Raw genomic sequence first — 14768 nt, forward strand, 5'->3', positions numbered from 1 at the left:
TATCTTACTTCAAATGTATTTAGATGGGTTGGCCATGTACTAATTTTGACAAGTCCCTACAATGCTCAAGTTAACTTCATTTAAAATATGTAGTAGAATGTGCTCTTAAAGGGAACATGGTTCTTATGCGTACTAGTAAAGTTGGAACTGGTTGAGTCCTACCAAATGAGAACAGAACAAAAAAAAACGATGTACAAAATTTATGCTACTAATTTAGAATTACTCATGTATAGCCACTGGAAGCATGTTTGCATGCAATTGAAGGCCATCAACTCTGTTTTGACCCTTTAGGCTGTATGAATTAACTGAGGCATTACCGAATCATCATAATGCAATGACTTCATGGGTGTATAGGCATGTGGTGACACTAATGCATCAGACCTGGTGAGAGAATGTCAAAGACAAGTATTAAACAGTTCAACTTTGGGAATTACATGAACACCATCCAAGAGGAAAATATTTGATCTGTAGTTTATAAAATGCTAGCTAACATCACAATATTTCTCCAAAATTGAATCAAAACCTGAACCTGCATCATAATACATTACAGGGCCAGACAACCAAGAACAAAGCCAACATTATAAAAGAATCAGAATCAACTCTTGACACATATTTTGAAAATGCCTCTAAAGATTGTGAAAGCTTATCTTTTTGATGTTGGTTAACATTGCTAGGACATTCCCAATTGGAGCAATGCTTTGTTAGAGGTTGGCAACAAATACTGATCATACATGATGGGCTGTGTGGATTATACAACATATTCCACATGAGCTCACTGCTCAACATCTAAGATCAATTCTTTGATTTTTTGTGCTTTCTCTAATAATGATTGTCTCGATACACTACTAAGAGTGTTGATTACTATGGCACTAGATGCACCTCTCTTACCCTAGGTCTTAGCAACCTAACATGGTGTAAAAATGAAAGCAAATTAAAAAACTAAAAAGTAGCAACTAGTAAAAATTGAAAATAATAAATAGACTAAAAATAAAATTAATTTCAAAAACTAATAATTAGAGGTCTTCAACGTGGTTTGTGACATATGGTGATTTATCACAAATACTTAAATCTCCTTGGCCTCTAGATAGGTATCTTTGACCCATTTAACCTTTATGCTAATCTTTTGTAGTATCTTGTTGAGAATTAGAGAGAGTGGAAGGCACATGGTGTCCAAAAGTGATGAGGACACGACCCAAGACAAAAATGAACGCAACAGGAAAAGGGGAATATTATTATCAAAAGTGAGATGCTAGTACATCTAGTACAACAAAAATAGACTACACGACATGCCCTATGGGCTTATAGTGTTATCAGATTCTGGAGAAAACCCTTCTCACAGTACCTTCTCCTTCTCCCAAACTCCACCAAAAACTGCCTTTACAATGCCAGAAATGTCCTTTAGTAAACCAAATTAGGTTTAGGGTTAGGAATACATTTTAGAATATGCTATTTGGCATCCACTGCCAAAACAGAAGGTTCTAGAAAACATGTTAAAAATCGGTGTAAAATTAGAAGAATCTAGAAATGGTAGTCCAACTTTCGAGAGGCATAACTTTTGATTTGAGACTTTGATTGACAAATTATTTACATTTCCGGAAAGCTCTCCAAGCACTCTATAGCCCTATGGACCAGCTTTGCTCGTCCCCCATTTTTCGGGCCCATACGAGGCCATTTAGTGCCTCAAATCTGACTTTGAAGTGCTGTTAGGAGGTCTCTAGGCAACTTAAAATTGCAATAACTTTCAAATTGTAAAGCCTTTTGACTTGATTCTGTTTCTCGAGTGCTTTAAATTACAAGTATAAACATCCCTCTAACTCATTATAATTATGGCTCAATTACAAAATAACTTATTTTCTGCATTGGCACGTATCCCAAGGTGCTCAAAAACTCTAACCTAGAAAACCAATAGTGGAACTATGAGAGTTGGGATCTTTATTTGACCCAAATGGGTATCCAGAAATGAAAACACTTTAAACAGAAATTAACACTAAGCATATTTTTTGGGTGATACAGGATTGCCGTTACACCACTAGATGCTCTTGCATCAAACACCCAGGGTAGATTGAAAAGTGACCCTATCACTTTATAACTGGTAGAGGAAAAGTCAAGTGGGCAACCTCCATTGCGGACATCCAAGTTCAGTCTTCTATTAGTCATCCTTTCCACTTCACCAGGTATTCTTCATACTACCTGTTTCTGGTACTCTGACCCACACGATTATCCAAAATTTCTTCAACCTCTTCCTTTGCAGAAGTAGGAATTGGACATGGCTCCAGCATCAACTCCTCATTTGCACCATCATCATGATATTCTGTTAAGTTTGCAATATTGAAAATAGGAGAAATGTGAATCCCATTTGGCAACTCCACCTCATATGCATTTCCTGAATCATGTTTCTTCAAAATTTTGTAGGGGCCAAATTTCATCATCTTTAGCTGCTTGTAGTACCCACTGAAAATTTTTTCTTTCTAAAATATACCATAACCTGATCTCCAACTTGGAACTCCTCATGTCTTCGCTTTTGATCTGCCCTAGCCTTATACTGTAGGTTCATCTTGGTAATATGTGCTCGCACCTCCTCATGTAGGTTTTTGACGTGTTCAACAAAGTCTTTTGCCTCAGCACTTGACCTCTCCCCTTGCTCTATCTTCCTTAGCTCTGGTGCAGTCCTTGGACTGCTCCCATACACATTTTGGAATGGTGATCTATTAGTACTCCTATTTACAAAATTATTGTAAGCAAATTCTGCTTGTGGTAGAATCAAATCCCATCCCTTGGGTCTATCTCCTACTAAACGCCTCAGCAAATTGCCTAGACTTCTATTGACTACTTTTGTTTGTCCATCAATTTGCAGATGATGTGCAAAACTGAACTTCAATTCTGTCTTCAACTTCTTCCACAAAGTCCTCCAGAAATACCCAAGAAATTTAGTGTCTTTGTCAGAAACAATACTTTTTGGGAGACCATGTAGCCTCACCACCTCTCTAAAAAAAATCTGCAATATGCATTGCATCATGAGTCTTGTGGCATGGAATGAAATGTGCCATCTTGGAGAACATATCAACCACCACAAATGCTGAGTCATTACCCCTTTGTGTCCTTGGCAATCCAAGAACAAAATCCATATTTATGTCCTCCCAAGGCTTCGATGGAACAGGCAATGGTTGATAGAGTCTAGTATTTTGACTAAATCCTTTGGTTGTTTGACATACTTGACAACTCTGCACAAACTTCTTCACATCCTGTGACAATTGAGGCCAAAAATAATGTTCTCTAATAATAGCAATGGTCTTATCTCGACCAAAGTGTCCTGCCATCCCTCCACTATGCTTTTCCTTGACCAAGTTCTCCCTCACGGAACTCCTTGGAATACACAATTGACTTCCCTTGAACAACATACCATCCTGAATCATGTAATCTAGCCACCTAGTCCTATCTAGAGTAACAGGTTCTTTACAAGCCTTCCAAGCCTCTACAAAGTTAGGATCCTCAGGGTACAAATTCTCGAGTTCATCAAACCCAACCACTTCAACCTACTGTAAACAATAATTGTCTCCTACTTAATGCGCTGCAACCCTATTAGACCTTCCGCTTCTATGTTTTAATACAGATGTATAGCTTTGCATGAACTCTACCCATTTTAAATGTCTCGGATTCAATTTACCTTGGCTATTTAGGTACTGCAATGCTTGGTGATCAGTATACAAAACAAATTCTTTTGGAAACAAATAATGCCTCGATTTCTTTAAGGCCTAAACTATTACATAGAACTCCTGATCGTAAATAGAATACTTCTTCTTTACATCATTCAATTTTTCACTAAAATAGGCAATAGGTTTACCTTCTTGGCTCAACATATCCCCAATAGCACTGTCACTAGCATTGCAATCCACCTGGAATACTTTGTTGAAGTTAGGAAGTGCCAACACAGGTTGCTCTGTCACCTTCTTCTTTAGTAGTTCAAAACTTTTTGCAGCTCCTGTTTTCCACTTGAACTTTTTTCTATCCCGCCTCATTGTTTCAGTTAGGGGTACACATATACAAGTGAAATTTCTAATGAACTTCCTGTAAAAACTAGCCAGATCATGGAATGACCTCATCTCACTGGCAGACCTTGGAGTAGGCCATTCCAAGATAACCTTCACCTTCTCTGGGTCCATTTTGAGACCCCCAAAATATCAACCACCGTAAATAATGACTCATTACCCCCTTTGTGTCCTTGGCAATCCAAGAACAAAATCCATACTTATGTCCTCCCAAGGCTTCGATGGAACAGGCAATGGCTAATAGAGTCCAGTATTTTGACTAAATCCTTTGGCTGATTAACATACTTGACAACTCTGCACAAACTTCTTCACATCTTGTGACAATTGAGGCAAAAAATAATGTTCTCTAATAATTGCAATGGTCTTATCTCGACTAAAGTGTCCTACCATCCCTCCACTATGCTTCTCCTTGATCAAGTTTTCCCTCGTGGAACTCCTTGGAATACACAATTGACTTCCCTTGAACAACATACCATCCTGAATCATGTAATCGCCACCTGGTCCTGTCTAGAGTAACAAATTCTTTACAAGCCTTCCAAGCCTTTGCAAAGTCAAGATCCTCAAGGTACAGATTCTTGAGTTCATCAAACCCAACCACTTCAACCTGCATTATTTTCAGCAACAACTATCTCCTACTTAATGCATTTGCAACCCTATTAGACCTTTTGCTTCTATGTTTCAATACGAATGTATAGCTTTGCATGAATTCTACCCATTTCAAATGTCTTTGATTCAATTTACCTTGGCTATTTAGGTACTGTAATGCCTAGTGATCAATATACAAAACAAATTCTTTTGACAACAAATAATGCGTCCATTTCTTTAAGGCCTAAACTATTGGATAGAACTCCTGATCATAAACATAATACTTCTTCTTTGCATCATTCATTTTTTCACTAAAATAGGCAATAGGTGTACCTTCTTGGCTCAATATAGCCCGAACAGCACTGCCACTAGCATTGCAATCCACCTAAAACACTTTGTCAAAATCAAGATGCACCAACACAGGTTGCTCTGTCACCTTCTTCTTCAGCAATTCAAAACTTTTTGCAGCTCCTATAGTCCACTTGAACTCTTTTTTATCTCCCCTCATTGTTTCAATTAGGGGTGCATACATACTATTGAAATTCCTAATGAATTTCCTGTAAAAACTAGCCAGACCATGGAATGACCTCACCTTAGTGGCAGACCTTGGAGTAGGCCATTCCAAGATGACCTTCACCTTCTCTGGGTCCATTTTGAGACCCTCAACTGATACAACAAACCCCAAATAGACTAACTCCCTTTTGACAAAGCTACACTTCAAATTAATCAACAATCTCTCTTCCCTCAACCTTTCAAGGACACTACGAATGTGCAATAAATGTTCATCCAAAGACTTACTAAAAAATTGAAAATCAAAAAATCATCTAGATAGACAATAAATTTTTTTCCCAAAAATGGCTTTAGTACCTCATTTATAAGCCGCATGAAGGTGCTTGGCGCATTGGTCAATCCAAAGGGCATGACTAACCACTCATATAGACCCTCCTTGGTCTTGAATGCAATCTTCCGCTCATCTCCCTCTCATATCCGAATCTGGTGATAGCCACTCTTGAGATCTATCTTTGTGAAGTATTGAGCTCCACTCAAACAGTCCATAAGATCATCCATTCTTGGCAAAGGAAACCGATGCTTGATGGTTATTCTATTTATAGCTCGAGTGTCTGTACACATTCTCCACTCTCTGTCCTTCTTTGGTGCCAACACTGCAGGTACTGCACATGGACTCAGGCTATCTCAAATTTAACCTTTCTTCAACAACTCTTGAACTTGCTTGTTTAGCTCCTCAATCTCATTAGGAATCATCCTATGAGCAGCCTTGTTAGGCAAACTAGCTCCAGGGACTAAATCTATTTGATGATTGATTTGCCTTACTAGCGGCAACCCTTCTAAAACATTATCAAAGATGACATCTCCATACTCACTTAATAGACCTAAAACTTCAAGTGGAATTTCACTACTACCTTCCTTATCTTTCCTAGGGATTAAAGCATAACACATATGCTGATGTTCATGCCACCAGAAATTTTCTTCCATCAACAAGACATACCCTAGCACTACTTTATACCTTTTCACCCTCCTTTATCAAGGGCTTCAATTTGTGGCAAACTTCATCCTTTGTCAAAGAGTATGTATTTGCATGACCATCATGTATAGCATGCCTATCAAACTGCCACGACCTTCCCAACAATAAATGGTAGACATCCATTGGAATGATGTTACAGAGAGCCTCATCATGTTAACTCCCAATCTTGAACTTTACCAAACATTGCTTACTAACCAGGACCTTATGAACATCCTGCACCCAAGCAACCTGATAGGGTTGGGGGTGTTTCTCCCTCTCGAGCTTTAGCTTTGAGACCATCTCCTTTGACACCAAGTTGTCAATGCTTCCGTCATCTACAATCACATCACAACATTTACCCTTGCACTTGCACCTGGTACGAAACAAACTTCTTTGTCCAAGTTTAATCTCACTGCTCAGTAAGACCCTTTCATTAACTAGAACCTCTCATCTTTTTGCATCCTCTGAATGTGATGATTGTGCATCATCATCCACATGAGCAACCCTTGCTTGACCATCAACTCTCTTATCTATCCTTCCTTGGTGTTGAGGGCATTCGAAGGCTCGATGACCTTCTTCATTACAATGAAAATATGTACCACGGAAGCCTCCTCTTCTTGAACCTTGTCCACGTCCTCTACCTCTTCCTCTCTGATCTCCAAAGTTTTGATCACAAAAGCGGTTGAAACCCTCGTTCCTCTGATTTCGGCTAGTACCCACATCTTCATTTTTCTTTTGGTTCTCATTTCGGCCTCCAAATGACCTACCACCGCCCCTTCCTCCTTGACTGCGCCCTCTTGGCCTTCCATCATAGTTTTTGTTTAGCTTCTCCTCAACTCGCAAGGCAAACTAGTATGCCTCTTCAATGCTAGTCATTCTAACTAGACTTAACTCCTCCTAAATGGTAGGTCTCAACCCACTAAGGTAAGGAACAACCTTCTCCTTGTTTGCTTCTGCATGCCCCGCCCTAATAAGGACTCGGTAAAACTCCTCTGTGTATTCTTGGATAGATTTTCTTGCTTGCTTTAACTCTTGCATCTTCTTGAACAAATCAAGCTCGTAATCAATAGGAATGAACTGCTTCTTTAGTTTGTCCACCATGCAATCCCATCTTGTGATTTTCTCCTTTCCTCTTCTATTTCTTTCCAACTGAATCCCTTGCCACTAGATTTTGGCATGGTCTTCATTTTGGCCTTCGCAAACTTAACCCTATCAGGGTCTCCAATATCCTCATACTCAAAATATTCCTCCAAGTCATTGATCCAGTCAATCAACTCAATCTGGGTTTAGATTTCCCGAAAACATGCCGATGTCAATTTTACGTCTTTTTCCAAGCTTAGCAATGGCCCTAAAAAGCCTCTCCTCCAATTGGTTTAGGACCTCTCCGTCTCCTTCCCCTTCCTGCCCAATATTTCCTCTATTTTCTTCCTCACTTTCATCGCCTACGACAACATTCATCCCTCTACGGATCTCCTCCTATAATGCCTGGACTTGTCTCTGGAGGGCTCTAACCTCAGGAGTAACAACTCCGGCCCTTCCACCATGCTCCCTTCATAGAGGCGTCTTCCTATATCAAAATGCACAACCACATAGTCTTGGTGCAAACTACCTCACAGCCGGCGCTCTGTCTACGCAAGGAAACTTGCTCTGATACCACTTGATGAGGACACAACCCAAAACAAAAATGAACACAATAGGAAAAGGGGAATATTATTATTAGAAGTGAGATGCTAGTACATCTAGTCCAATAAAAATAGACTCCACGACATGCCCTATGGGCTTACAATGTTAGCAAATTCTGGAGAAAACCCCTCTCAGTACCTTCTCCCAAATTCCACCAAAAACTGCCTTTACAATGCTAGAAATGTCCGTAAGTAAACCAAATTAGGTTTAGAGTTAGGAATACATTTTAGAATATGCCATTTGGCATCCACTGCCAAAACAGAAGGTTCTAGAAAACACGTCAGAAATCGGTGTAAAATTAGAAGAATCTAGAAATGGTAGTCCAACTTCCGGGAGGCATAACTTTTGATCCGGGACTCCGATTGACAAACCGTTTACATTTTCGGAAAGCTCTCCAAGCGGTCTATAGCCCCATGGACCAGCTCTGCTCGTCCCTCATTTTTCGGGCCTGTACAAAGTCATTTAGTGCCTCAAATCTGACTTTGAAGTGCTCTTAGGAGGTCTCCAGGCAACTTAAACTGCAATAACTTTCAAACCGTAAGGCCTTTTGACCTGATTCTTTTTTTGGAGTGCTTTAAATTACAATTATAATTATCCCTTTAACTCATTATAATTATGGCTCAATTACAAAATAACCTATTTTTGTGCATTGGCACGTACCCCAAAGTGCTCAAAAACTCTAACCTAGAAAACCAATAGTGGTACTATGAGAGTTGGAATCTTTATTTGACCTAAATGGGTATCCAAAAATGAAAACACTTTAGACAAAAACTAACACTAAGCATATTTTTTGGGTGATACAGGATTGCACTTACACCACTGGATGCTCCTGCATCAAAAAGTTATGCCCATCTACACTCTCCATTATTGAATTCTTGCCCTATAATTTTTAGCACTATCAATTATCACTTGGACACCTTTTTACAAGACCCATCATATCAATTGTTTACCTAAAGATATTGGGAATGAATGTACGTCCTTCACTTGCCCAATCCCAATCAATTGCGTTCAATAACATTGGTCCTTTAGGGGCCCTTGAAATGGAATTAATTAGTGGTCTGTTTCTGCAGTCTTTCCATTCCATCATAAACGGCAGACACTCTTGTTTGCCATTAAGATGATGCACATTGTTTCATACCCAAGACTAATATAATCAATAGGGGCAGTGACAATTGTTGTTGCCATGTCTTACAAACATGATAGTTTAACAAGGTTGAGAGGAAGCTCATTGTTATAAATGCAATGAGAAATGCTCTCATTTGCAACCTACCTTGCCTCATTCTTGATAATCTTTTCCCTTTTTTATGGGAAAAAAATGGGTATCCTCTTGTTAGGAAGATGATGGTGGCTTGAAAAGATGTTCACTAATAGGTTGTATTTAAAGATTCAGAGGCTTGTAATCCCTTCTTGGAAAGGGAATTTATTCTTTTGTTTTATCTATTATTTCATGCCTCCACAATATTGATGGAAGCTCAATTAATATCCAAACTTACACGAATAATCACTAGCCCAAAAATATGCAAATGGATATCATGAATTTTCAAACGACCGAGATATCTAGTGCAAGCAGATATCATGGGTATATGCCAGCTGATTTTTAGTGACATGATGAGTAAAGCCAAATAGACATTATGCTTGGTGTAGAGCCTAATCACCCTCCAAGTGGGAGATTTCTGGTAATGGTTGACTGATCATGCAAATACTATTCACTCATAATGTGTCCTTGCCAAGGTTAGGATTTTTTAGGGTTAGGCTAAATTTGTTAATCGGCTTTGTAAACTACCACCAAAAAGCTTGATAAATAAGTGGTTGTATGAAGTGAAATCATGAGATTGTAATTTGCTCTTCGTCGGACAATAAAATTAGTGGACAATAGTTTCTGTGGTGGATGTAAACCATATTGGGTGAAGCACTTTGAATCTTTGTGTTATTGTATTTTCGTCATTCTTAGTTCTACATTATCATAATATTGTTTAAACCCTAACAATTGGTGTTGGAGTTGTGTGTTTTTTTAGTGATTTGGCAAAAATATTCAAATTCGAGTGAGAGCAATGCTAGAGGAAGGCAAGCTTAAGGTTGACAAGTTTAGCAACCAAACCTATCCATTATAAAATATGTGAATGGAAAGTTATTTGTATCAAAAAAAGCTTTACTTACCATTGGGATGAAAAACAAAGAACTGATGGCTATGATTGATGCACAATAGGAGGTTCTTGATAGGAAGGCACTGAGAACAATACGACTGTGCTTGACATCTATGATTTTTAGTGCACGTTTAACCATGGGCAATGACACAGGTCATTGTTGCCCCCCAACTATAGATGATAAATGCTCATCATCTCCCCCAAGCATTGCTTCTAAATAATTTGCATTGTATGTATGATGGATGCCAAGAGAGGAACCTTTCAATCTTCCTTTATACCTATCGATGGTGCCCCTTCACCAAGGGTCACCACTCTCCAAAGTTGGGCCCATTAATTATATAAATTTCTCATATAATTAATTCTCTTAATTAGTTAACTATATAATTATATTATCACAATATCAATATAATTATTATATTATGAATAATATACCATCAAAATAATTATGTTATTAATATAATTATTTTATCACAACCTTTATGTTATCTATGTTGGCCTGAAGGAATCTGACCATAGCTACAATTAACATCAACACTCCCTCTTAGTTAGGGACGAATCCTTCTCGATATTTGAGTTATGTTGTGATATCCACCATGGCTACTCCTAGAGGGTGAATTAACACAAGTGCTAAATCATGGAGTCTTGTTGATGTGAGTTTCATTCCACTACAACATGCAAAATCAAATACTCAATGTTTTGGAGTGAAACATCAAACATCAATCCTCTCTTGATATAAGGTCATCTCTCATGCTAAGCTTGCAAAGTAAGATCATGAAATGACTTCAAGGTTCCTTCTATTTTGGATATTTTCTTAGTGAAATGATGTGACTTGTTTGTAATTACTTAGGGGACCTACTCTAGTCATTTAATGGATGCCAACCATTTGCACTTCTAAAGATTTGGCTTCATAGCGTACAATGAAAATATAGTTTTGACTTTATTAACTTCTACTTTAACTTCAACTTAAACTTGCTAGCTTTAACTACTTCTCCTAACTATGAATGCAACAAATCACGGATAGACTTGGACTCTACTAAATGTAGCTTGATCAGCGACTCCACCCACCTAGTGCAAGCTTCTAAGAAATACACAGGGTTTTCACATCAATATCCCCTCTTGAATCCCATCAAATGGATGCAAACTAAAGATTGAATATCAATTGAAGTTATATGCTTTCAATCATTGACTAACCACACAAGGCACACTTACAATCAGCAAGAGGCTAGCGGCCTAGATTTGATTGAATCAATCATGTAAACATCCACAACTACTTCCATTCAATTAAACATATTCAACATGGAAAGAAATCTATTCTAACTGAGAGATCGAGGAAACCATGCAACACTTGAAAGTAACATTAAGTAATTCACCATGAAACACCAACAAGGAATTATCCACTACTTTGATAGCATCATAGCAATAATTTGATCAAGTCCCTCCCTTAGCTAGCCTACTTCTAGTTCTAGCTCTCTAATCCAACCTTCTACTTCCTCTAATGAATTACAATTGAGAAGGGCCAACTTTTAATAGATTTTCAAAAATAATTAAGGGCCAAGATTGCTCCAAGATCAAGGATCAAGATTCTTTCCTACAAAACCCTAATTAGGGTTACCAAATTTGCAACCAATTACACGAGGGTACCTATTTATGGGCCAATAAGAAAATTACAATGATTCTTCCAACCAATGAGAAGATTGGACATTTGGCATACTGTGATTGCTTGTGCCTGAATCCGGATTTTTCTAATTGGAGGAGATAGCTAGGGGCTACATCATCATCCACATCCTGTATATTTATGTAAGAGCATGTACTTTGAATCCTAGCTTGTGGAATGTCAAAACCACAAATATTTCTTCCTTGATTGGTACAAAGTAACTCTCAATGAAGAAAATCTTTTCCCTTGTTGATGTTTGGTAGCTGCAGCCTACAGTTAAATAAACCAATGAGAATAATTTATATATATATTCGAGATAATCAATTGTTATTTTAATTAAATGATAATGAATAGACATGTCTTATGAAGAGACATGTCTATCCATGTATTTTCCAATATTTAAATAAGTGAGAGATTGCTACCCTTGAAAAACACATATCTAACATGGCAGTGCAATTACATTTGCAGCGGTCCTCCGATCCTTAACATGGTATCAGAATAGGCTACAAATGCAAGATAAGAATATTGTGTTGATCAATTCCACATTGTTGGATGGAACACTAGATATTCAAACTCGCCGATAACATTGGAGACCTGGAGACCAATATTACAAACGAAATCTGCAGGACTCAAAGCAACACTACTAATAGTGAACGTCTCCTCTTTTTTGCACATGGGCTTCTTCGACATTTCTGTTATCCCATTGCATGGGCTATAACCTAGGGTGGAGATGAACAAATGTTGAGGGCCAAGCTACAGAGACGAATTCATCATTGCTGGCAAAAGATTATGTCAGGTGTCATGAAACATTTAGGGAGAATGAGAAACACAAAATTAGGCGGATTTATGAAAAAGTGAACAACACTTTGGATAATGTAAAGGGGTCGAATGCATATCTTAAACAAAAGTAGTAAGACTCCCACAATAGATAGTGTGTTGACATGGACCATCAACCGACTCTCTCATTACAGCTCTGTGTCATCTCTAGTGTTTAAAGCTTGCTCCATCGTGGCACAAACTATAGGAGTAGGAGATATGAGGGACAAAAACTTGAGGAAGGAAGGCGACAGGATGACGTGGAGTGTAAAAATAGAGAGATAAGGGAAAGCGTAAACTAATAAGTTATAATAAAAAGCGAGATTTCATATAAAATAAGGAATACCCTTAAATTGAAAGGGAATACAGGGCGTTGAATGTTGATTACAAACAAGGCATTAAATGCTGACTACACAATACATAGACATGATGCTAGGTGACTAAAGCATATACAAATTGCAATATCTAATTGGTTCAACCCTTATCACAGGCAAATGATGGTATATTTATGTTACCATTGTGGGTGGGAAACAAAGCATAAACTTCATATTGGGAGGCCCACATGGATACCAACAAGTGGGTGGTATGATTGGACCCTGTTCTCTATGGACCCGCAACCCCAATGACATTGACTTTATAAAATGCAATTGTATAGTGATGTTAGTTTCTAAAGGTCAGTGGGCTTTCCATTTTAATTACCTACATTTTGGAATGAAAAAGTAACAAGTCCTCATTAGCTCTTTTATGGTCGACAATTTGAGCACCATTAGCTCTTTTATCTTTGAGATCCTATTTCTTCATGATGGTTTTGATTTGGCAAGCTTAAATTTGATTGATTCCACAATCTACTAGGAGTCTCAACTATCATAGAAAATAATGGTAGATGCAAACACATTCTTTACTCCTTACATAGAGGTGCATGGGAATTATCACCAACATGCTTTAGTATAATATCATCCTCAACATAGCAATGCCAATTATTCAACCTTTGAAAGAAATGTATGTATGTTGTAGGAAATAGCTCTCAATAATAAACATTCTAACATCTACACAACTTAGGTTGAACACTAACTCTACCTTACTCCCAATTAAAGGATCTATAACATACATACTATGAGAGCAATTACTATGTTGTTCCTTCCCTAGCTCAATTTTTAGAAAAGATATAAGGGCTGAATTTGCCCCTGCCACACCTTTAACAAGATCCAACCAGTACATGATTTTTAATCCTGGAGTTTTGTCAGCCCATTTGCATCAATATCTCCATCAGGAGTGTAGAATGGAAATACTCCTTATATTCACAGGATAACAAGATATATGCCTACAGAGTAATAACATAGCATGTACCTAATTACCATAATATCAGAATGGTGAGAGAATGTTTTACTTTACTCATACCAAAATATCATGAGTACATTATCAATATTCCAAAGTCTTTATAAAAGGGTCGGTTGGTTCGGAAAGCCAACTGACGCATTCCCTCACCACCTAACTACTTAACCCACTCAAGCTTAACAAGTGCTAAATACAATAATACTTTATTACGAACTACATCTATCCCCCCCAAAAAAAGAAGTCGTCTTCGAGATGACTACCACACAAACTAGAACAAAAACTGAGGCTTCAGAAAGAGGGTTGGGACGACATCCCTGTACATGGGGTTCCACAAAGTCATTGGAGTTCCTGCTCCACCGCTTTCTATTTGGCCCGAACTCCTAGTAAAATCCACAAAACATCCACCTTCTTAGCTTTTGCTGCTACGATTCTACCTACCAAGGCAGCCTTTTCCATGTTCCAGGCTCCCTTTAGAGCTGGCTTTTCTGCCCGCCATGCCTCTTCCAGAGTAACCTTTTCAATCTTTCATTACTTAGCCCATCACTGTGCCAAGTTCTTTCCTTGCTGAAGTTTTAAGTATGTCTTCCGAAATGCAATTTCTATATCTGCAAGGGTCTGGATGAAGGGTGGTCACTTTGGGGCGAGAGGAATAGTGTAAAGTTTGACCTATTCCTTAACTATTTCTTCTTGTGTATATCCACTTTGCTGAAGCAACTCCCAATCCTTATGATAACCATGCTGCATATATGTTGTTAATGATTCGGTTGCCTTGACCATGGCCGCCATATTTTGATTTTTTGCTTGCAAGATCACTTCTTTGGTGGAATGCTCCATAGCTTGCAATTCTTTGAGAAACATAGCAGCCTTACCTTCAAAGGAAAATGTTGTATCCGGTCCTACTCTCTCACTCTCTATTTCTGTGGGATTTTCATCTTCTATCTCCATTGGCACAATTGAGTTTTTCTGCTTAGAATCATATATCT

At 38.2% G+C, this 14768-nt stretch overlaps 1 protein-coding gene across 2 annotated transcripts in view; it reads left to right on the forward strand.

Moving 5' to 3' along the window:
- The window catches only part of GALAK (galacturonic acid kinase), a 235927-nt gene that overhangs the window by 128118 nt on the left and 93041 nt on the right, over positions 1–14768 (forward strand). The gene's annotated exons all lie outside the window — the stretch shown is intronic.

This window comes from Cupressus sempervirens, chromosome 2, assembly GCF_028749045.1.
Source record: "Cupressus sempervirens isolate cs-2001-9-10 chromosome 2, ASM2874904v1, whole genome shotgun sequence".
Taxonomy (NCBI): Eukaryota; Viridiplantae; Streptophyta; class Pinopsida; order Cupressales; family Cupressaceae; genus Cupressus; species Cupressus sempervirens.